Source organism: Leucopleurus acutus (assembly GCF_964270905.1).
Source record: "Leucopleurus acutus genome assembly, chromosome: X".
In the NCBI taxonomy this organism is placed as follows: Eukaryota; Metazoa; Chordata; class Mammalia; order Artiodactyla; family Delphinidae; genus Leucopleurus; species Leucopleurus acutus.
This window is the reverse complement of record NC_139148.1, coordinates 27,586,876-27,611,148: the sequence shown is the minus strand read 5'-3', so window position 1 is coordinate 27,611,148 and position 24,273 is coordinate 27,586,876. Positions and strand designations below refer to the sequence as shown.

The 24,273-nt window shown below is 36.3% G+C and overlaps 1 protein-coding gene across 2 annotated transcripts in view; it reads left to right on the top strand.

The window, feature by feature from the left end:
- The window catches only part of DMD (dystrophin), a gene marked incomplete at its 5' end in the record, with an annotated part of 2,126,456 nt that overhangs the window by 1,293,533 nt on the left and 808,650 nt on the right, over positions 1-24,273 (top strand). The gene's annotated exons all lie outside the window — the stretch shown is intronic.

Below are 24,273 nucleotides of genomic sequence, written 5' to 3'. Positions count from 1 at the left end.
TGTCACATGTGTTAAATGTTGCAAGCATTTGTTTTGTTTCATGGTGCTTAATTGGTGGGGGTGGGGGAGAGGGGTTGGTTTTGTGGCTTGTTATTTGTGTTATATATATATTTTTAAACTTGACCATTTGATTTGGCTGTATGATTTGTTGTGGATGGAAGGAATGGTGATGGTGAACGACGATACGTTAATGACCAAATGCCAAGATATACACCACTATTACTTTATATGAACTATTCTAAAGAATTAGACTGGAAAATGGATGAAGCGGTCAATTTAGTGTTCAGGTATATACTGACAATATTAAAGCAAGATGGAGGTGGTCTAGCTCAACAAGTATCATAAATCAAAATTACTTATCCTTACCTATAATATGGACTTAATCAGTGATTGATTAATGCGTGATAAACTTCTCCAAAAGATGTTTTATTTATTTATTACTATTTATTTATTTACTTACTTACTTGTGAGTCTTCATCTTTCTAACCTGGATACTTTTTAAATCTAATATTTTAAAATGCTTATCAAAGTAATGCATACTTATTCTTTGAAACCAAGTAGTGCGTATGAATATATAATGAAAAGCAACATCAGTTGATCCATCACTATTTATCGAAAGGCAGTCTTCTTCCCACTGTACTGCTGTGGCAACTTTATCATAAATCAGGTGAACATATATGTATGAATCTGTTCTGGATTCTCTATTCACTTCCATTTGATTGTCACTGTCCTTCAACTAGTACCACACTGGCTTTATAACAATCATCTTTCAACAGCTTTATTGAGGTATAATTTATATACCATACAATTCACCCATTTTAAAGTGTACAAATCAATGGTTTTGGTATATTTACTTTTTAAAATGTGGTAAAATATATATAACATAAAATCTGTCATTTTAACCATTTTAAGTGTATAATTCACTGTCATTTATTATATCCACAATCGACAATGTGAAACCATTACCATTGTCTATTGCTAAAACATTTTCATAACCCCAAACAGAAATTCTGTAACCATTAAGTAATAACTCCCCATATCCCTACCCCCGACACCCCCAAAAAGTAACCTCTAATCTACTTTCTGTCTCTATGAATTTGCCTATTCTAGATATTTCACATAAGTGGACTCACACTACCTTTGTCCCTTTGTGTCTAGATTATTTTACTTGGCGTAAGGTTTTAAAGTTTCACCCATGTTGTAGCAGGTATCAGAACTTCATTCCTTTTTATGATTGAACAAGATTATACTGTGTATGTGTGTATATATTCAATATATATACACATACGTATGTGTATATATACATGCATGTATACATAACAATGTATATATATATACCTATATATACATATAATATATACATACATACACGTATATGTATGTGTGTGTGTGTGTGTGTGTGTATATATATATACACATACACACAAACCCAACATACTTGTTTTATTAAAAAAATTGGGGATCTGGTAGTGTAAATCCTCCAACCTTATTCTTCTTAGACCAGAGTGGTTTTTTTTGCTATTTTTGGTTGTTTGGTTTACCAAATAAATTTTAGAACCAACTTGTCATTTTTTACGAAAACCTGCCAGGATATTGATTTGAATTGTGTTGAATTTATAGATCAATTAACTTTTTACAATATTGAGTAATCTAATCCGTGAAAATGTTACATGCCTTCATTTATTTAGGTCTTCTTGAATGCCTTTTTAGAAATATTTTGCAGTTTTCAATCCAGAGGACCTGCACATGTTTTATTAGATTTAATCCCAGATATTTGATATTTTGATCCTTTTATAAATGGGATTCATTTCAAATTTTATTTTCTTTTTGTTGCTGGTATATAAAAATAGATTTTTTTTTACATTAAGCACACATCCAGTGTCCTCGCCAAATTCACTTATTAATATTAATGGTTTGTAAAACATTTTGGATTATTTTAATGTACACAATCGTGTCATCAAATAGAGGAAGTTTCTCTCTTTTCAATCCTTATGATTTTAATTGTTTTTGCATAAACTTGGACCCCTAAAACAGTGTTTAATAGAAGTGGTGATAATGGGTAGCCTTGGTTCATTCCCTGTTTCAGGTGGAAAGCTTTCAGTAATTGATCATTAAATACGATGTTTCTTGTAGGACATTTTATAGATCCTCTTAATCAGATTAAGGAATTTTTCCGTTTCTCAAGTTTTTATTATGAATATGTGTTGAACATATTCATATACTTTCTCTGCATTTATTTAAATGTTTCTATGATTTTTCTCCTCTGAATGTGATAAACTACAGCCATTGTTTTTGGAATGTGAAACTACTCTGGGATTCCAGAAATAAATTCTATTGGTCATGATGTCTTGTACTTTTTATGGATTGCTAGATTCAGTTTTCTGATATGCTGTTTATGATTTTTATCTTTGTTCATGGCAGGAAATGGTCTGTAATTTTTTTGAATCCTTCTCGAGTGTTAATAGCATTGTTAGACTAGTCTTATAAAACAAGTTGCGAGGTGCTCTCTTTCTTTGTTCTGAAATAAATTGGTGAAGACTGGTATCATTTCTTCCTGAGATGTTTGGAAGAATTCAGTTGTAAAGTCATCAGTGCATAGGGTATTATGTTTTGTTTTGTTTTGTTATTGTTGGGTTTTTTTGGTGAGAAAGTTTTTGATAATTGATCCAGTTTTTAAATAGATACAGGGATTGTTAAATTTTTATTTCTTTGTGTGTCGGCTTTTTTAAGTTGTGTCTTTCAAGGAATTTGTCCATTTCCATGCTGTTTTCCCTTTTGGGGCTGTAGACTTTGTTCATACAGCTAGTGATCCTTTATATATTTATATTTAAGAATGAGAAAATAGAAAGACTGCAAGCTGTAAGTACCTGGATGGGTCTTGTAACTGGGATATTTTACTCTATGTGCTAAGGTAGAGAGCTGAGTCTCTTGTTGAAAGAGAACTTCAAAGTCTATAATGCAGTGGCCTTTATTCTGAGATATTCATACCAACTGCTGAGATTCCTTCCAGACACCAGGTTCAGTTTCTTTAGGTAAGAACTACACTTATTGTTTTGATTTATGTTTATTTTTGCCTGCAGGTAAGTGCTAAGGGAAGACCATTCATTGTGTGGTAGTTTTTATATTGACACAAATTTTCATCTACAAACTGTCAGTACCCAAATTTTACATGCTTCTTATTCCCAAATACCATGACATCTTTAATCCAGATGCTCTCCAGGTTTTGCCAAGTTCAGATCCCCCTGTACCTAAGGCTTCTTCTCTCTTACTTTATGTGTCCTCATATGTACTTTCTCCATATGTGCTTTTGACTTTCCAAGGATGTTTTGAAACCTCGCATCCACTTTTGACTACAGTTCTACTACCTTATTGAGCATATTTAATACCTGTTAACTTTGTTCTATTCAAAATATAAAGCAAATTGTAACCCTTTAAACCAGGAGCGAAATCCATGCCAAGAAAATATTGAAGAACTATAATTTTCATGTAATATAAAATGGCTTCTTTCAAAAATGGCACAGTTGCCTCTAAAGAATTGCTTGTTATTCATCAATACTCAACTAAATTGAGAGGTGTGAACAAGTTATACTGAGAGAAGTTCCCTTATGTAGATGATTTGAAAATAAAATAATAGAGACTTAATTTTGAATTGTGTCAGGATATTCATTATACTTTTAAATTGATGATGCTGAAGTTCTTGTAACGGATCTTTTACATGACTGATAAAATATTTATGAACTGAGTACCAATTATATGGCATTAAATTCAAAATGTGTGTTTTGATCTCTATAATTCAAGCAACTAGGTATTTGCGAAAAAATCTTTTATTTTTATCTATCAACACTATTGAAATGTTTTGAGTTAATTTTTTTTCCTACTGAAAAATGTAAAGTTTCTTCCTTTAATAATTTCAAAATAGCCACGTAAACATATAGACACTTGCATCTGGAGGGAATGTATTTTCCTAGTAATTAAATTTTGTAGCCACATAACAATACAAATAAAATCATTCCTCATAGGAAGAGAACAAGGAGGAAAGATGCCCCAAAATATTCCACAATATCTCAGTACATCTTGATATTACAAAAAGGAACACAAAAATTATAATTGTAGGAAACGTGAGAGAACTCTCAAAAACATACAATAGCAGCTTTGTGAATAGTGAAACGTGAGTCAAGCTTTTATCTTTTCGGCAACAGAATAAAAAGTCAGTTTTTTATGATAGAAAATTAAAACTAAGACCATCTTGTGTAGACTTACATTACTATATCACTCATAATATCTGTCTTATCCCAGAATTATAATTTTCATACTATATCTTTGCCACCAAATGTCATAGAAGTTGGAATGTTATTCACTAGTCATATTAAAAATTATTTTTCCCTTCTCAATCCCTATGCCACCCTATCCCTCTTGGTTTAAATTTAAGAATAGAAACTGAATGATTAGTGCCAAATTTATGTCATTACACAAGTCAACAGCTTAAAACGAATAAGATGGTCAAGATGATCAAGAGACAGTCTTGACCATCATTAAACCTCAGATTCTCAGTCATTAGAAGAGAGAAGAAATAATGGAGACCCCTTCCCTGTATTCTCCAGCACACTCCTTCATCTAAAGGCTAGAGTGAGTGTTGTAATTGTAACTAGTAGGTCATGGTTGCTGGGGTACAAACATGCCAATTCCTTAACAGTTAGTATCTTTAAAACTGTCCTACTATCACAGTATCTGGTGGCAGGTGCCTTTCTCCACAGCTAACTCTAATATGCTGTACCCTGTATATTTAGCCAACTTACCAATTACTTTGGCACGTTTATGTTTTATTACTGAAGAGAGAAAACAGCGATGGGAGGTAATATAGCTATTCCTTTAAGGGAGTGGTGGACTCTATAATGGGTTTGTTGCAAAACTGTGTTAACTTGCCGTGGCCTGGGTAGCATCTCTTTATAGCAGAGATGGAAAGTGTTGCTTTGAAGCTGAATATAGGTCTTGGTTTAAATTGTGGCTTCCTCTGGATACGGATCATGAAGTGATAGCCTCATTTTTGCCTAATACATATTTTGAGCTTTACAGTCTAACAATGATATCCTTAAGATCTACAAAATGGGAATGTTATTAAAGCTAGCCTCTGTGTTTTTCTCTAAGTGTCTCACACATGATCTTCATACACATGTCTGATTCTGTGTTGATTTCAATATTTATCACTCATCATATTTCTTTGTATGTTCTCTGAACTTTGTGTGTGTGTATGCGTGTGTGTAAGGAGTTCTCCCTCCCTTCCAACCTCTCCCCATCACTATTACCCTGTTCCTTTTTTCTCTGTTTTATATGTCTTTGCCTATGCATTGATATCTTTCTATTGTCTATCATGAATCTACTTTCCTAAATTCATATATGTCAGGTTTTTCTCTGCCTGGGTAGTATATGCAACACATTCTCTCCTACTCTCTCTTTCTTTGACTCTACCTTTTAATCCTTCTTTCATCTTCTCCTGTCCTTGTCACTTTGTGTCCCCTTTCTTCATTGTTCTTTTGGTGCGTTATGTGTAGGTATTTTTTCAACTACCCATTATTTAGAACCAAAATATGTTTTATCAGCCTTAATTTTTGAATCATCTTATAAGCTTCCTATACTTGGTTGAAGAGGTGGAAAGATGGAACATTTATTTTGTAGACTCATAGGATTATTCAGATGGAAGGAGCCTAACGAAACCCAGTTACTGTCACATCTTCTAGATTAGAACACTGAGTCCTAGAAAGGTTATGTGACTTATTTGAGAACACATTATTTAAATGTAAAGATTATTCCAAATTAATTTTTTTTTTAACTTTTCAGTGAGGCTCAAGTGGTTTTTCTGTGGATAATATGGTAGAAAGAAAGAAAAAACATGGTTTCCCATGTCATTCCATTGCTCATTTGAAGGAAACAATTGAGATTTCTTGTCATTTAAAGAAACCATATGAGTGTTTTTGCTTTGCTTTTTACCCTTTTTGGAAAACTGGATGCTATGTTGTCAAATTATTTTCCAGAACCTTCTTCAGTGGGGGCCATTTGTAATTGTGGAATACAGGAACACATGTTAATGTTTCAGAATTAGTTATATGTCTACTATTTTTGATGTTAAATAACTTAACAGGTAGTATATATTATACATTCCTATTAGTCACAATAAATAGATTTCGTTTTATTGAATATATTTAAAATGTTTCCTCATATTTTGCCATTTATTTGTAAATAGTAAATTACTATTTTAATTTGTTAAGGCCTAGGCATTATTAAATAGTGCATATAAAGACTTAAAATACTTTACAAACACAAATAAGAAATTTTGCTAGAAGGCGAATTTCAGTTAAGTGCACCTTAACAAAAAAATATGATCCACTTTACCTAGACATAAGTAAGGTTTAAAAATTAATATATGTAGCAAACTTTAATACAGGAATAACTTTTGTAATATTGATAATAGTACAAGGATTGTTTTCAAACTAAATCACAAAATAAATATTATGAAAGTAAAAATACATATGGTGAAACTCATAGGCCAGATGATCTACAATATACAAATGACTGTATCTAAATTTCCGGAAATCTGGTTCATTTTGTATTAACCCCTAATCATGTTACTTCTTAGTATCCATCCAAGCAGTAAACATTTCAGATTTGTTCTTTTTATTTGTGTCAGGTAAATAAACGTTTGGTCTTTTTCCAGGTATGTTTGTCATGTAATGCCAGCCGTTATTTGCCATTGCTATAAATCTGGAGACTAAAAAAGAGAAAGTTAAATCAAGCTAAAGCTTGCTCAAAAATGGACATTTGCTCCGATGGATTATTTTCCTAGCAAAGGCCATGATTGATAGATTGTTCTAGTAGTGACCATTCAATCCTGCCCTTAATGTGTGAACTACTTTTGTTAACTACAGAAAAGAATCTTTGCAAGAAATACAAAAAACTGCTATTTACCTATTTGCTATTAAGATACATAGCCTGATAATTCTTGAAAATGCATCATCTTGGAAGTTTCTTCTATATAGTTAATCATTACATTGTAACATTTGTTCATTCATTTAAATCATTCATTCAACAGACATCTAATGAGTGACCACTGTATGCCATATGCTCTCCTAAGGATATCATAATCGGTTCTCACCCTTGCCTTATTTAATGGACATTCAGAATTACATAGGGCTTGGCATTTTAACTACTCATATCTCTAATTTGTAGTTGCTAACTAGCTTGAAGCCGAGAGTTGAGTGGCAGAGTCGTAATTAAAAGTTTATAACATAAGCATCTTTGATTTTGCTTCCTATAGTTTCACACTAAGATAGGGGTCCTTACTAGGTTGTGTGTCATGAGTCATGATTTTGCCTGTTGTCCCATCATAATTTTCAATAGCTCTCTCTTTCACTCTCATGCGTGAGCTCCCACTTTGGAAGACTGAAAAAATGTATCAGGTTTACCCCAGTTATGGGAACAAACATCAGGCTTTAAAGGTGGGCCTGGCCCAGTACTCAATAAGTATTATTATCATCACTGCTAATGTTCTCTTGACACTTCTGGAAGTTGAGATGTTTGGCCTGTCCAGGAAACCTTTTTGCCATTACTACCAAATTAATCACAATTTAATAAGTTTATAATAATATGTGGTTTTTAACTTTCCAAATGACTGAAGTGTCAGGCAATGCCAAGAATATGGATCAGACATTTTACAAACAAAAAGTAAACGGGAGTTGTGAGGAGGCGGTTTATCATGGTGATTAATAGTGAGGTTTATGGATTATAGATTCTACCCCTCAGTTATAACATCTGCAAAATTCAGGTAATCATACAACATACTTTCCAGGTTGTGGTGAAAATTCAATGAGATAGTGCATGGGAAATGCATAACACAGTATCTGGTGCATTGTAATTGGTCAAAAATGTTAACTTTAATTTAAAAATTAGGTGTATTGTTAGAACAGAAAAACACAAAGACCAAGCACGAAACTCTTGCTGAGTCACCTTTTTTTCAAGTGTGGTAAGAGGACTTAACATGAGGTCTAACGTCTTAACACATTTTTAAGAGTACAATACAGTATTGTTAACTCTGTGCACCATATCTTATAATAGATCTCCAGAAGATTTTCATCTTGCATAACTGAAACTACATCCATTAAACAATTTCCAGTTCCTTCCCTCCCTCCCTTGCCCCTGGTAACCATCATTCTACTCTCTGTTTCTATGAGTTTGACTATTTTAGATGCCTCATTTAGGTGGAATCATGCAGTATTTGTCCTTCTGTGACTGTTTATTGTTGTTGGGGTATTTTTGGGTTTTTTTGGTTTTTTGTTTTGTTTGTTTTTTTTTTAAATGAATTTATTTATTTATTTTTGGCTGTGTTGGGTCTTCGTTTCTGTGTGAGGGCTTTCTCTAGTTGCGGTGAGCGGGGAGCCTCTCTTCATCGCGGTGCGCGGGCCTCTCACTGTCGCGGCCTTCTCTTGTTGCGGAGCACAGGCTCCAGACGCGCAGGCTCAGTAGCTGTGGTGCGCGGGCTTAGTTGCTCCGCGGCATGTGGGATTTTCCCAAACTCGAACCCGTGTCGCCTGCATTGGCAGGCAGATTCTCAACCACTGCGCCACCAGGGAAACCCGTTTTTTTTGTTTTTTTGCTAAACATAATGTCCTCTAGGAAGATGCACATTCTTGTATGTGGGGGGGATTTCCTTCTTTTTTAAGGCTGAATAATATTCACCATCTCATTCAAGCAGTTATAAATATGGCTTTTAGGGAGAAAGCTAAAATATGTGCCACCATTATGAATCCAAAAGCTGGACCAGAGGAGAGATAGAAGCAGCAAAACTAAGAAGGAACCCTAAGGGAAGGCACAGAGAGTTTATAGCCTGTGGTCTCCCTTCCACCGATCTCATTATTCTCATTATCTAGGACTGGCTAGCAGTTCAGATTAAAAGTACTGAAAAATGATGGGTTTTTTTTTCTCCTCACATCGGCCATGAAGTAAGTCCAAGTAGTCCACCATTGTTTCCAAGCACCAGTATTTTCACACTTTAAGTATGAGCATAATTTAAGATGACTTTTTTTAACCCTGAGCGTCTTTGTAATCTACTCACCTGACTTTAACTCAGAAATCCAGACAAAGTGTAATTGAGCCTTCACACTGCTTCCCCACCCGCTTCCCTTACCTTCATTCTGCATGTTGGTTTCCTCCATTTTGGTGGAGTGAGTGATGAGAAAGCATTTGTAGAAAGTTTCATTGGAGCTAGATAACGTTCTATCAGGAAACTTCAACCTAATTCTAGATAATGTGTTCATTTCAATGCAGTGCTATTTTTAAAGATAAGAGCAAAGAAAAATCCAGCATGCATTGTAAAGCACTGATACTTGTGCAGCAACTCATTTCCCTATTAAACTTTACCTTTCCACTCTACACATACAGAGAGTGTGCATGGAGTATGTAAATTTGTCATTTAAATATGCTGTGGACCAGACTTTATTAAAAAGGTAAACTAATTTCAGATGAAAACCAGATGTGACTATTCTTGGCAGACTGTCTCCCCTGTTCACAATGAATTTAAAATGAAGAGAAGTATAATGATGATTTAAAACAAAGGAAAAAATTTCATAACTCTGACCTTCAGTGTGACATTTTTGAAGTAAGTCCTTTATTAGCACAAAGATGTTTGCCCTATAGCAATGAATATTAGAAAGGAGAAGAAATGATATGATAAAAAGAGATTTTGCTAATATAAAAGTTGCTCCTCTTGTTTCTACAATGCCTTTGCTTTGAGATGACTAGATTATGTAGTGTCAACCCTGACACTAGAGGGGTCGCCTTTCTTCCTAATAATCTAATGATCTTGAAGTGGCATTAAATGGAGGTTTTCATATGCCAACTCCTTAAACTGAGATTGAATAACAAATGAAAATTAAAGGTGTATTTAAGAGCACAAGATGGTAAATTCTAACCCAGTTTCATTTATTGCATCACGTGCAAAGCCAGTAAGTAATGCAAAAATAAAATAACAGTGCTATTTTTATAAAAGGTCAGTCATACCAGAAATGAACTTTTCTGTCGTATCTTTATACTTATCCTGTAAGATGTGTGAGTTTTTTTTTATATACCTAAAAGAATTTAATACTAAATCCTGACTACATTATACATGTCAGCTGACCCCTAGTGCTTCAAACCCTAGAAAAGAGACACTGTATGCGGGATTGGTTGATGTATTCCATTTTTGTTGTAGACCACCTGCCAGGGCTTATAACAGATCTGTAATGGGTTTCTTACCTTTTATTGTGTAGAAAATGGATTGATAGATTAGGCCTGGGGCCAGCGAACCATGGAACCCCAGGTCTGCAGGAAAGAGTTTATCACCCTTTGGTGTTATTTCTGGCTCATGTCAGCTGAGAAGGATGAGGTAGATTATCTGAGAGTAAGCTGGATGCCAAAATCAGCATTCCACTCATTTATCCACCTTATAGTTCAGGGCAAGGCCACTGTATGGGTTATGAAGGGACTGATAAAGGCCTGATGGACATATTTTGTTTTGCTGCCTTTTAATTTATTTACTAATATTAGAACTAATTACAAGACATCAAAGAGACCATTTCATTGTTTGTTGCTGGAGAAAATCAATCTGTTTTGCTGTAGAAGTAAAAGTATTTGAAATGAATGGTGCAGTTATAATTTGTGAACATTTTCAGTTATCACTGGGAAAAGTATGCACCATCTTTGGCACAGTTGGCCAAGTGTGGGTGAAAAGAGATGGACCAGGAAATGGGCCTGGTGAAATAGGATATTTCACGAAAATTCCATTTGACCTGATAGTTGCGATCTATAGGCAACCTGTGACTGATGATTATACCTTAAAGGCAGTCTAAAAATAAATTTCTTGGGAAGTTGACACATTCTGCCTGTTCATGATGTGGGTGACATCAACAATTTTGAATAAGGCAGTAATTCTTGGACTCATTTAGACATTTATAAAAGAATGAAATTCTGTAAAATGACCGTCGTGAAGATTGCTTTTGTTGCTTTTGCAGTTGTTAGAAATCCTAGACCAATACGGTTATCTCCTTGAAGCTGCCTTATTGTTTTGTTTATATCAGTGATTTGCATCTTTCTGCTAGAATAATTGATTGATGCTGGTGAAGGGAGAGAGAAAAATTAGTGTTCAGGTGCTATATAGATACTCATGCATTGGTGACAAATACAAGATAACCCAGGAAACAGGAAAACTAATAGAAAAGACACTTGATGGTTAAGATTTTATACGGCTTGAGAGCGGATAAAAACATTTTTTAAGTACTAAAATAATTAAGGAAGATGTTGACATTAACCTCTTCAATGGTTTATCCTGAAACTAGAATACAACATGATTAAATAATCACTTCTACTTTGCATGAAGAATCAGTTTTCTTAAAATACTGCTTTCCGATTTCTCACTGAGTTCTTATGTGTTTACTTCTGGACATGCCCTCCAATTCTGTAATGGTTTGTTTAATGACTGTCCCTGCTACGTCTTCCCACCCTCCTCCAACCTCAGCAGTACTGCAAAGATCACTAAACTTGGAGTTAATAATTTAATGCCAAAGCAGATCCACCTCTCCCTAGCTCCTAACTATGGGCTGCTTGTTTAAAATTTTCACCTCTCTTTCCTCATGTTTACATTGGCGATGCCTTGTAAGGCTTGTTTGCTCATCCCCAGGGTTCAGTGAGGAACTAAGGGCACAATATATATCAAAATGCTCTGTTATGTTTTCAATTATGGTTACTATTACAGTACGGGTATCATAAAATTGTAACACCACTGGTAAGGAAGAGAGGGTCTGTCTGCCATCATGTAGAGCAGCATTTCTCAAACTTTAACACATATATGAATCACTTAGGGATTTTCTTAAAATGAGGTTTCTCACTCAGTGGGTCTTGTGAAGGATTTGAGATTCTGTATACCCCTCAGGCTTCCAGGTGATGCCAATGCTCTAGGCCTTGGTCTACACTTTACATAGTAAGGATATAAAAGATGGCTGTCAAGAATCTGTGCGTGAGTTGGCCACAAGTCCCATTCATTGGAAGATTCAGGCAGTGTATTCTGAGAGAGTGGTGAGGCTTTTTCTAAAATCATTTGTCTCTTGGTCAGTGTGAAGCACATCCGTCCAACCCCGAGGACAAATATTCACGTTTGACAGAACGCATGAGCACATTCAACTTGTTTACACCTTTGAGGCATAGCCCTTTTGGGATTTATAATCCAGATATGCCCTCCTCGTATACCTTGTGCTCTCAGATCCATTCCAGGTCCTTCTCCTCCTATGTTGTATATTGCAAGAGTCTGACCTTGGCCCACCTAATTCCCCAGTTTATTTCTTGCTCACCAGCTTCTGGGCAGATATAACCAATTGGAGACATTGGCAGGAGACTGGAGAGCAGAGGGAGGAGAAAGGTCAAGCTGTTTTTTCCCCTCCTTCATTGCCTCGGGCAATGGCTGATAAAGAGTACGTAGCTACTGTTAAATCTTCTAATAATGTTCTTAAAATCCCTTCTCCACTGGTTACCTCCATTAGTTTGCTACGAATTATTGTACAGATGTTTTTGCAAAGCATTGAGCCTGCCTTCAGTTACACTTTCAAAATTAGCATTTCTTTTAAGATTTGGGACTCTGGTATTATTTAAGAACTCTTAACCAAGCCTTACTCCCATTTCTGGCCTTCCCCTAGATATCAGTTATCCAATGCTACAAAAGTGTTATGTAACAAACCCCATAAAACTCACTGACTTAAAATGATAAGCATTTATAATTGCACACAGTCTGTGGATCAACTGGGCTGATAAAGCCAAAGCTCAGATGATCTCACAGGGACTCACTCATGCGTTTTCAGTCAGCTGATGGCTTGCTGGGGGCTTGTTTATCTAGGATTCACCACTGCTCCATTTAGTCTCTCATCCTCCAGCAAGCTAGCCTGGACTTTTTCTCATGCAGAAAATAAGATTCTAATACAGAAGCCAACACGTTCTCTTGAGGCCTGGGCTCGGAACTGACTTGCTGTCATTTCTAACACAGTCTGTTAACCAAGCAAGACACAAGGCCAGAGTCCAAATTCAAGGATAAGGAAAATAAGCTGTACTTCTTGATGGTAAGAACTTTAAAAGTCATCTTGCAAAGAGATGTGCATATAGGAAGGACATCAATGCAATAGGCTGACCATTGCCTTTAATCTGTCAGGTTTCTTACTCATCTCAAAAGAAAGATATTCAATTAGGATAGATTCCTATGTATTCAGGCTTCTAATCAACTAATTCTGACTCTCATATAATCTTAGTTCAGGGTCAACACTCTCAAAAGCTGGTAGTGTTGAGGGTCACAAAGATTTTCAAGGATACTTTATGCGACATCCTAGGAGGGTAGCAACAATCGTTTATTAATACATTCAATATTTATTAAGTGTCTGCAATATGGTAAGTATCATGCTAGCAGAGAAGGATGAGTTATGAACAAAATAGACACTTGTGTTTATGGATCTTACATTTGGTGAGAGGAGACAAGCATTAAGACGAATTATATAATTATAAATGCAGTTGTTATTGTCTTTTTAGATCTGTTAGCTTGTAGGCTAAACTACTGTAATAAAGAGACTCCAAAATTCAAGGGCTCAAGCAATATAGACATTTGTTTCTTTTTCACAAATAAAACCCAGCCTGGCTACATAGTCTCTGCTCTAAAAATTATTTAAGGAACCCAGGGTACCAAAATAGCTGTGCCATCCTCAGTACATTGCTACATTGCAAACTCTCCACAAGGATCACCCAAATATCCATGCACTTCCTTTCCTATCGTTAGTACACACTCCCTGCCTCCCCAGGACAGACCACCCAGAGTCCCGTTCACTTACTAAATCCAGCTCAAAGTCCCTTGCCTCTGGGTTATGTGATATCTGCATCATACTCAGATGTGGCTCCTCATGGTGCAGGGACCTGTAAAGTGAACGTCATGCTATCTGCCCCCCCCCCCCGACAACCAAATCTTAATGGTGCAGCAAGAATAAGCCCCAAGATAATAAGTACTGGACTACCTCTGTGAGACTTACATTGTGAATCCTGTGCTTTCCCATCCCCCTCCCCATTCCCCTCACTGCAGACTGAGATTTTAGATGGAAGCTAGGAAGAATGATTTAATAGAACTTCTTCGAAGGCAGTTGGAAAGAATAAGATTGCTTTCTGCATAACCTCACCGTCTAAGTAATAACTGCTTAGTTCAAACTGTGGTGACAGTGTGAGAATGTATAACACAGGGCAAAGCCTGACACAGTCCAGAGGAAGAAGGACTGGTTGTTTTGGATAACAATTAGAGAAATACATAATAGATACTATGATTAGGTTTGGAAAGAAAAAAACTCCTTTGAGTTCCCTTGTTCTGGATACTTTTACCCAAACTGTGAAGGGTTAAGGGCAGCCTCTCCTTGGATGAACAAGAAGTTTATATTTCCTTTCTCTAACTCTACCTCTGACCTGGATGCTGAACTTGTCATTGACTTATCCTTCACTGGGACCCAGAGTCAGTACATTAATCCTGGAGGAGACAGAGAGGCCAGTACCACCACTAACAATTTACATAATGACTTTCCTACAATTTGGTGCTAATTAAAATGTGAAAAGAGTAGTGATGATATCTGGAAATGTAATAAGCTCACTCTTTTTTCCTGAGAGCACAGATAATGTCACCAGAAAGGATTTCGTGTATATTTACGCAAGAGCAGGAAGAAGGAAGAGATGGGATGAGATAAGCGAGACCAATAGTTGTCACATAGTCTGTCATAGGCAATGCAGAATGTTTATTTCAAGGAATTTTTTTTTCAAGGAATTTTTTTAACTGGCATTCTGCTGGGCTTTGAATATTTGACTTATTTCTGCATAGTTCTACACGTTACTAGCTTGCTTGATTCAAATTTTGGTTTCACTCTGTTCTAATTACATAGGCTATACAACAAACTACCCTAAAAGTGGCTTAAAACAACAAAATTTTATTAAATCTCATGATTCTGAGAGTTGACCATAACATTCTTCTGCTTCAAGCGGTGTCAACCAAGGCACTGGGAAAGCTGGAAAATCCAAAATGGCCTCAGTCACATGAGTGGCCGTTGGTGCTGGCTGCCCGCTGGGAGCTCAGCTGGGGCTATTGGCCAGGAGCCTCCATTTGTTTCTATTTGGTCTTCTCCATGTGGGTCGTTGGGCTTCCTCACAGCTTGGTGTTTGAGTTCCATGAAGAAGAGGTCCAAAAGAACACTCATGTTCAAGCACTTTTCAAGCTTCTATTTGCACCATACTTGTTAATATCCCTTTGGCCAAAGCTAAGACGTAGGGCTAAGCTCAGTGAAAACGAGAGTGATCTATGCATAAACCTGAATTCTGGGAGGCATGATTCACTAGGGCTGCCCAATAACAGCCTACCACACATTCCTTACTAGCTGTATGGTCTGTCTGTGTCTTGGTTTCCTCATCTGAATATAGGGACAAAAATGACATTACAAAAATGGACTAAATGAGAGATATGACACACACAAGCTTAGAGCTGTGCCCAGTACAGAGGGAGATACCAATAAGTATTAGCCATTGTTATTTTTTAGTATCATTCCTACAGAGATAAATAAAATTTTTCCAGAGAGTGACAAAGCTGTAAAATGGTAACAGATGATAAACTTCCACCTTATTCTGTCTTGCCTTCAAGCCCTTCAGATGTGCCAGTAGTATGAATGATAGCTGTGTTGTGAAACCACCAACACACTGTTCTGCAATGTTCGGTTGATTCTGACAAAAGCCTCTACTAGTAACAAAATCCTAGGCAAACAAGCCTTATACGTATGGGGGGGGGGGGGCGGGCGTATGCTGAGGGTTCAGCAAGGGCAGAAGCTCCTTGGTAAATTTCTCTTGTAGTCCAGCCCCTCTGTAATCCACCTCTGGCTATCTTCTGATATTTTCTCCCATTGGTCTTTCTCACTCAGTCTGCCATCCCGGTGAGACTGGCCAATGTTCCTCCCTTTTGTCCTCTGTCCTTTGCCTGTCCTACTCTGCCTGGTCCACCTAAGAAGTCTACCTTCTTTCTTTCTCTCTTACATCACAAATCTCCAAGTCTGACCTCATGAAGCCCAACAAGATCTGTCTTGTCTTCCTGTTATCCTCAAACCCCCAGCAGTATTTCTCTTGCTGCTTTCATCACTTTGTCTCATGTGTGTAAGGCCTTCAGTTTGTATCATTCCTTTATTTCTTTATACATCCATACATTTATCCAATTTCCATACCAGTCTGCACTAGACTGTCCAGAAAGAAACTTAATTTAACGCTGTTTTGGAGTCTTTCTCACTGCCTAAGAGAATTGAAGAGTTTTGGCAGTGTTAGGAATGATAGATAACATTTATTGATAGTTTACTGTGTGTTAGATATTCAGTACTATTAGAAGTATTTCGCTTTGTTAGAAGAAGAATAACCTAGGACTACCCAGTGGCCGTCTAGAACAAAGCTGAATTTCTTGCTAACCTGGCACATGCTCAAGGATCAATAAATATTCATTATTAAATTTATTGATGATTATTGATGTGGTGGTGGTGATTTTTATTGTGTGAGTAGAAGAATAAATTTTTCTAACACATGTGCATCCATATCTTTAGGAAAAAATAGAAATCCCATCCTAATTTATGTGCCTTTGAGAGGACACCCCTGGCACTAAAGTCTCAGGCAAATGCCACCATCTGTGTGATTTCCTTCCATTTGCCAGTGTGGGCACAGCAGATACTATTAGGTTAACCTTTTCTTTCACCAGCATCCTCTCAAAATAGTAAACACTTGGGCTGTTGTAAAGCTCTAATCCAAAACTGCAAATTTAAAAATCTCTTTCTTTCAGAACATAATGATTGAACTATTACTGGATCACATTATTTTGCATTATGGGAATACAAACTATGGCTTCTAGGAAAGTGACAGAGAAGTATTATTTGCTAACATTAACCAAGAGATTTTATGATATGAGTAAGATGATAAAATTGGTTAAGGTAGCATGAATTTTCACCCTCTGTGACACTTGAGGGAGGATTAGTCCTGATACACTCATAGGTAACTGATTCAGTGGATACGTTGGTTAGTACTCCTGTTAATGCTACAAGGGACAGAAAAACCTGTGTCTAAGTGATTAAAATAATAAATATCATCAGGGTTCTGGTTCCATTTTTTCACCCTTTTATGGGTTCTGCCTTTCTGTGTCAACCTGTCAGCTTCATGTGGCTACCCTTATGGTGGTAAAAGTTGCCTGCAACAGTTACAGGGCCCAACTTTCACAAAAAATCTTCTCTTCAGGGTCATTCTTTCCCAAAGCATCCTAGAACAATCTCCTTGAAACTCATTGGCCTGAATTAGGTCACATGCAGCTGCAGCACAATGAAGGTAGGGAGATAGGTAGAAAATTCCCCAAAGGAAAAGAAGGAAGGGAGGGAGGGAGATGGATGGGTGGTTGGATGGATGGATGGATGGATTGAAAAAATGGTAACCAACTAATATCCATAACATTTTTTGGACCTGATATTTTGACCAATTAATGGAACTGAATAGTGATTACAACATTATATTGATGCTTTCCAAATATAGGCAGGTTGTAGACATCATTTAAACACAAAATGTATTTTGTGATAGTTCCCCCCGACCCAAACGTATTCCATCAGTACGTATCATTCCTAAATATGCTGCCTGATTTCCAATTACCAGAACTTGCTTGTTTTTGCTTGGGGCTTTCTTTGCTTGTTCTTGGAGCAGGGCAGAAAAGTAGGGGACGTAAGGCCCTTTAAGGCAGCAGTTGGTGGATAAACCCCCCATCCTCCTTGCCCTTCAGATATGGTAAATCCAAGGTTTACTTCCTGCATCTTCTCCCAGAGCTCCCAGGCAATATTAAGCTTCAGGTGCCCACAGTGTTGACTTGCTTGATAATACACCCTTTATTGGCAGTTTTCCTTATTTCACTTTTCCACACCCCACTGGTGTGTCCTGGGACCACATCCCAATTCAGTTTCTTGCTATAGGGTCTACCTTTGGGGAGACCCAAATTAAAATAAATGCCTTTTGTATGCAAGTTTTTAGGAGGTGACCATGGATATCAATTGAATCAGAATTCTGTATCATTGCTTTTCATCTTTATGTTATGTTAGGATGAAAGGATGTTAATTCTCCCCTGACTTTTTCTGTTTCTGTATCTCTTGCATTCTGAGTTCTCAAATGAAATATGGCCACAACCAGGGAAAGAAATGGAATTCAGAGTAAATGCCCTGTTTTAGAAGGTCTAAGTTTAAGATATGGGCCGGAAATTGAGATTATAAACAGAAGTAGAAATGAGCATAAGGTAAACTGTGAGATCGGGGTTGGCAGGGGAGGATTGCTTGATTTTACTGCAAGCAGTAGAGCTGCTTAGTGAGGGAATTCCAATTAATTGTGTGCATGGAGAATAGACAACCGACATTACTCACGGAGACCTCTAGAGAAGTTCGCTGTAATGTTTTACTAAATTTGAATAAGAATGTGTTTATTCAATAGTATCATGTCAAAACAATGACAGAATGGATATAGTCTTTAAAGACAATTTGAAATTAAATGTATCACATATTTCTACTCAGTTACCAAGGGCTGCATCATTCCTGGCGTTTTAAGAGAATTCTACTCTTCCACCTTCAAAACTTTCCAGAGAGATGAAATTTCTCAGTATCTGTCTTAGATGGAAGTACACAATTTGATGATGAAAAAAATCAAAAAAACAGTAACTTTTTCAGAAAATTCATTTAGAACCATCGATAAGACCTGATATAAATCTTGGATGGTGTTTTATAGAATGGAGTTTAGACTGTAAAAAAACATAGGTTTAGTTTCAGAAAGTTAAGATCTTATGTATCATTTTAAGATTCATCTTATGATTTTTCATGCATTTGAACAGCTCAAACTCATCCCTTAAACGGGAAAGGCATAGAACTATTAGTTTTCACTTCTAAATTATACATTTCAGAATTTAATTCCAACTTGTTTTCATTACCCCCATGTCATAAAGGAGTATATACACCTCAATTTCCATATTGTAATTTATTCTTTACTTCTTCCTCACTCTTCCATCTCATCTTCTCAAAACCTGTTAACCTCCTTCACTATTTTTCCATTACCTCCCTCTCTTGTTCCTTTTCTCCCTTCTCTCGCTCCATAATTTCTGTTCTCTTTTACCTGAAGTCTCTCTCTCTTCCTCTTTTGCTTACAATTATGTTCTTACTTTTTGAGGCAAGCAAGGTTGGCAATTTTCCACTTTCCTTCCATCCTCTCACAGGGCTTATCTTTTATATGTGCTTAAATAAACAGTTCAAAATAAACCATGCTTCTACTTTAACATGTAAAATATAGAAAACAGATGAGAATACCCCCAAAGAACTGAGTTTAAAATTTTTCTTGTCTCTGAGGCAACATTTTACCTAAAAGCAGTCTTAACAGCTTTTGGCATTCATGGCTCCATGAAGCTGTGGAGAATTTTTAAAAGGACCATTTGAAATAGCAACTACACAAAGATATCTGCTTTAGATGCAAAATGCTGACATAAAACTGTATGATTGACAACACTGTTCATCTTTATCATTGTTCTGCTTAAAATTTGAGAATGAATTTTAGGAATGTGAGAGTGTGCATGAAACCCTAATGGTTTTATCATTTCATCCAAGTGTGTATTTGATCTCTTATTTCTGAAATGGAAACTTTAAAAGTAGCCATCATTTCCCAGTAGCTCATTAACATATGGTTCATTCCTACATTTGCAATATTCCTATACTGAAAAACATTTAACATCACCACCATTTTATTTATAAAAGTATATTTGCCTCTTAACAAGTTTATAAGATTATGTATTAGCTATCTACTGCTACATAACAAATTACAACAAATGTAGTGGCTTAAAACACATTTTTAAAAATTTTCAAGATATCTATGGGTCAGACATTTGGGCTTGGTTTATTTGCATTCTCTGCCTCAGAGTCTCTCACAAGGTGTCAAGGCGTCATCCAGGGTTGATGCCTCATCTGAAAACTCAACTGGATATGAATCTGCTTCCACGTTCACATGGTTGTTGGCAAGATTCAATTCCTTATGGGTTGCTGGACTGAAGTCCTCAGTTTCTTGTTGACTGAAGCCACCCTCTCAGTTCCTTGCCATATGTGACTCTCCAATATGGTGGCATTTTGCTTTGTCAAAGCCAGCAAGAGAGAAAGACTGCTAGCAAGAAATGAGTCACAATCTTATGTAGCCTAAAGTGTCACTCCATCTTTGACATATTCTATTCGTTAGAAGTAAGTCACGAGTCTTACCCACTCTCAAGGGGAGGAGATTATTCAGGGGAATCACTGGGTGTCATCTTAGTCTGCCACCATGTTTTCTTTTGCCCCACCTGTTGGCATTTGAAAATATAGCTAATCATTTATGTTTGTATATGCATCACTTTTAGCATTAGGGAAATGTTTGTCATAAACCTTTGTATGCAATAATATTTCAAGAAATTGAACTTGATCCTTCCATGTTTTGAAATGTGTATGGGATTAGGAGAAGCTAGGTGGTCATAAGCAAGATTTTCATTGGATTATGACAGATTTTCTCTATGAGATACTATGGGGCTGAAACCAGTGAGGCTTCAAAATTTCAGGTGATTCAAATGCATCTAGTTTTCATGCAAAATTCCTCATGTTAATCTAAACTTTCATATTTAGTATATGATAGTTTTCTGTTTCTAAAATAAATATTCATGAAATGCCAGTTCTCCTTTTAAGGGTATTATGGCAAATATTCCCTAGTGAAATTTAAGAATATTCTTGAAATAACTTTATGCTCTCGTTTATGTTATGAACTCCGTATTGAAGTATTTTTTTCCTAGTAACTAAAATTCTTGTATCCATGAAGAACTCTGTCTCTATTGATGAAGTTTTATTGCAAATAGAAATGTCAAAATATGACAGAACTATAATTTTTCATCTATAATGTAATTTTAGATATACATTTGACCTGTATAAGTCGAGATTTACACTCACATTTGTTTTCAGTATTCACAGAAGAATGTTCATATATATTTTTTGAATAACTAGATTAGCATTTTGGAGTGGGGATGGCATGAGGCAGCATTTATTGTGGCAATGACTCTCATCTTCTGTGTTTTGCAAATGAGAACTTCGATATGTTTAATATAGTTGGTTATATAATACTTCAAATGTTCTTGAGAGGAAAATAATCAAAATAAGAGACCAAGAAGAATAATAAATATCTGTTCACAATTTAATCCGTTTTTTATTTGAACAAAATATCCCATATGAGCACTAGAAATTGAGATGTGCTGCAAGCATAAAATACTCACTGGCTAGCAGAACCTTCATATAAAAAAGTAACATATCTCATTAATAATTTTTATATTGAATATAGGTTGAAATTATAAGAGTTTGGCTATGTTAAGTTGAAGCAAGTATATTATTAAAATTAAGTTTACCTGTTTCTTTTTATGTTTTAATGTGTAGAAAATATTAGATTACATGTACGGCTCACATTATATTTCTTTTGGACAGCATCGATCTAGGTAAACAATGGCATAAGTAGTGTTGAGAGAAGTACTAACCTGGGCATTTGTCTCTGTGGAGAAGAAATTAGATTAACCCTACAATACATATTAGCCCCTGAGTTACCTAGAATTGAGTTATTCTGTTTTGTTAGGAATAGGTTTTTATTCAAAACCTCTGCCTGATGTAACCAACCAACTAATCAACAAGCAAACAAAAACCTTAAAAGGGAAAAATCACTTTGTGAGTCTATTTCACACACCTAGTATGGAAAAGAAAAGCAACACAGATGCGGAACTAGAAGTATGAGGGATATAATTCTTGAATTTCTTTTGGACTTAGAGTGGAATGCTTGATACCTAGAAGATGCTCAACCAATTATTACTGAATAATTGTGGTATGAAAATCAGTTACGTTTTCTAGCAGCACGTTTATTAGTAGCAAAATATGTATTAACTAATTATCATCACCTAATCAGCAAATTAACACTGCCCTTATATAACTATGCCTGTCCTCAACTCACTGGCTTAATCAGCAATGGCATCAGCTGCTCCATTGTCTCTAAAATTTTTAGCACTTCACAGTTTACAAACCAGCATATATTTAACAGTGCTTCCCACACATTAGCTCATTTGAGTCTCACAAAAGTTGTAGGAGGTGGATATTGTCTCCTTTGTTCAGAAAAAGAAATCCAGGTTCAGCAAGGTTAACTGACCTTGTTTAAGATCAGCATGTTTCTAAGTGACAGACAGTGGTCACTTTCTCACTGAACTTGGCATATCAAAAGAGGTTTAAAGAATTAACCTTGGAGATCAGGAGTTAAGGGGTAAATATTTTATCTTATTGCCAGTCTTAATAATCATCAATTTGATATTAAGGCTGCTAAGCCATTGCTAATGAAGGGAAGTTAGTTTGACGTTGGTTGATTGATTGGTGACTGACAGAAATATTAGTTTTTCAGAATAACTTCATTAGAAAACTAAATCATTGGGATCGTTCATTCAGTAAATAATTGAACATTTTTTATGTGCACGATACCAGGCTAAATGGATACTTAAAAAGAGCATGGATTACAGTGAGGTAGAAGACAGAGTAACCTTTATGCCCTCTGTAAGCCCTCTGTAACCTTATAGCCTAGCTGAAAAGATACTCATGTGGATGGTGGAGATAGCAACAAAGGGCAGTAATACAGGAGATACCCAAGGACAGACATATTTTCTCAAATACACTATAAGTGAAGCAAAATAACCTTGGCCCACAGTGTTAAGGGAAGCCCTCCTCTCATGCAGGCACTGTTCCAATCCTAAGCAGGATTTGAAGCATTCAAGAAAAGAAGAAAAATCATTACAGGTGGAAAAACTGTAAACAAAATATTACAGCAGGATTGCACCTGGATACAGTCAGGTGATTATGTTAGAACTTGGAAAGGATGTTTGGGCAGAAGTTTGAAGATCTTTATCTGACAAGCTAAGGGACTCCGAATCACTGTTTTCTGAGTGAGAGACATAGTGGTCATTAATGATTGTTGGGCCTAACTCTGTTCCATCAAGGACAGTCAACTCAATTGCTTAGAGCATCAGTCCGCATCAGGGAGCTAAGTGGTCTGCTGTAGAATTTTCCCCAATAAGTGGTTCATGAGGGAAGGCCTCGGGTCTGCTGGGTACGTGATATGTCTCCCCGGTAGAATATGTCCAAATCTCTAGAGGAGCATGGGTAGTTTGACCTTTCCCTGTGTGCGCCCATAGGAAACCCTGGTAAATCAATCTAGAGGGGAGGGCCTTTTTGTGAAAAATTGAGTTTTATTTTAGAAAACTCAATCTGATGGCAATGCAGAGGTTGAATTATGTCAAGTAAAGACTGGAGGTCTACAAACCAGTTTGGATTTTTTCCAGCCGCCCAAGTGGTAAGGGCTTGAACTAGCCTCCTGCTCTGGGAGTGTGAAAGGCTAGGCTGGATGTAAGAGACATGATGCAAGATAAACAGACAATCCAGCGTGAAGTACATATAGGAAAAGAGGAAGCAGGATGAAAGGGAACTGTGAAGTTCAGGTACTGCAAGAATTATGGGCTCCGTTCTACAAAAGAGAAAATTGGTTTAGGGAGATTACCCAACACAACTGAGACCAGATAGCTCCGAAGTAGTAAAGCAGATCATTAAACCTGGACCTTTCACCTCTCCAGTTATTTGTTTTACTATGCTACACTTGACTTCAGTTTCAGACTTAGTAAATTTGAGGTGAAAGCAGCATGAGACTAGGAACAGAATGTTAACAGAAATAGTTGAACATACTTAACTACGAATAGACATTGCCGTTTGTATGGACAGTAGCAGGGATGTTTGTACTACTGGGATTTAGGCATCTGTTTATAAATTATAAATATAAAAATTATATTTAGATATCAGGACTCCATTACAGATTTACTGAATTAGATTATCTGGTGTGGAACTTAGACGTACATATTAAAACAAAACAGAACAAGAGCCCCTACCCAATGGATTCTGCGATGGGTTCTGGTTAAGAATATAATGGTTAAGAAGGTAAACCATTGTTCATTGAAATGCTTGTTCATGATTAAGATTAATTCAAAATGATTTTGTAGGCCCTCCTGCCTTTTACCTCTTAGGAGCACAAAATCCAGACTTGAAAATCACTGTCATATTTCAGAAATATATTCTTTATTTTTATGTT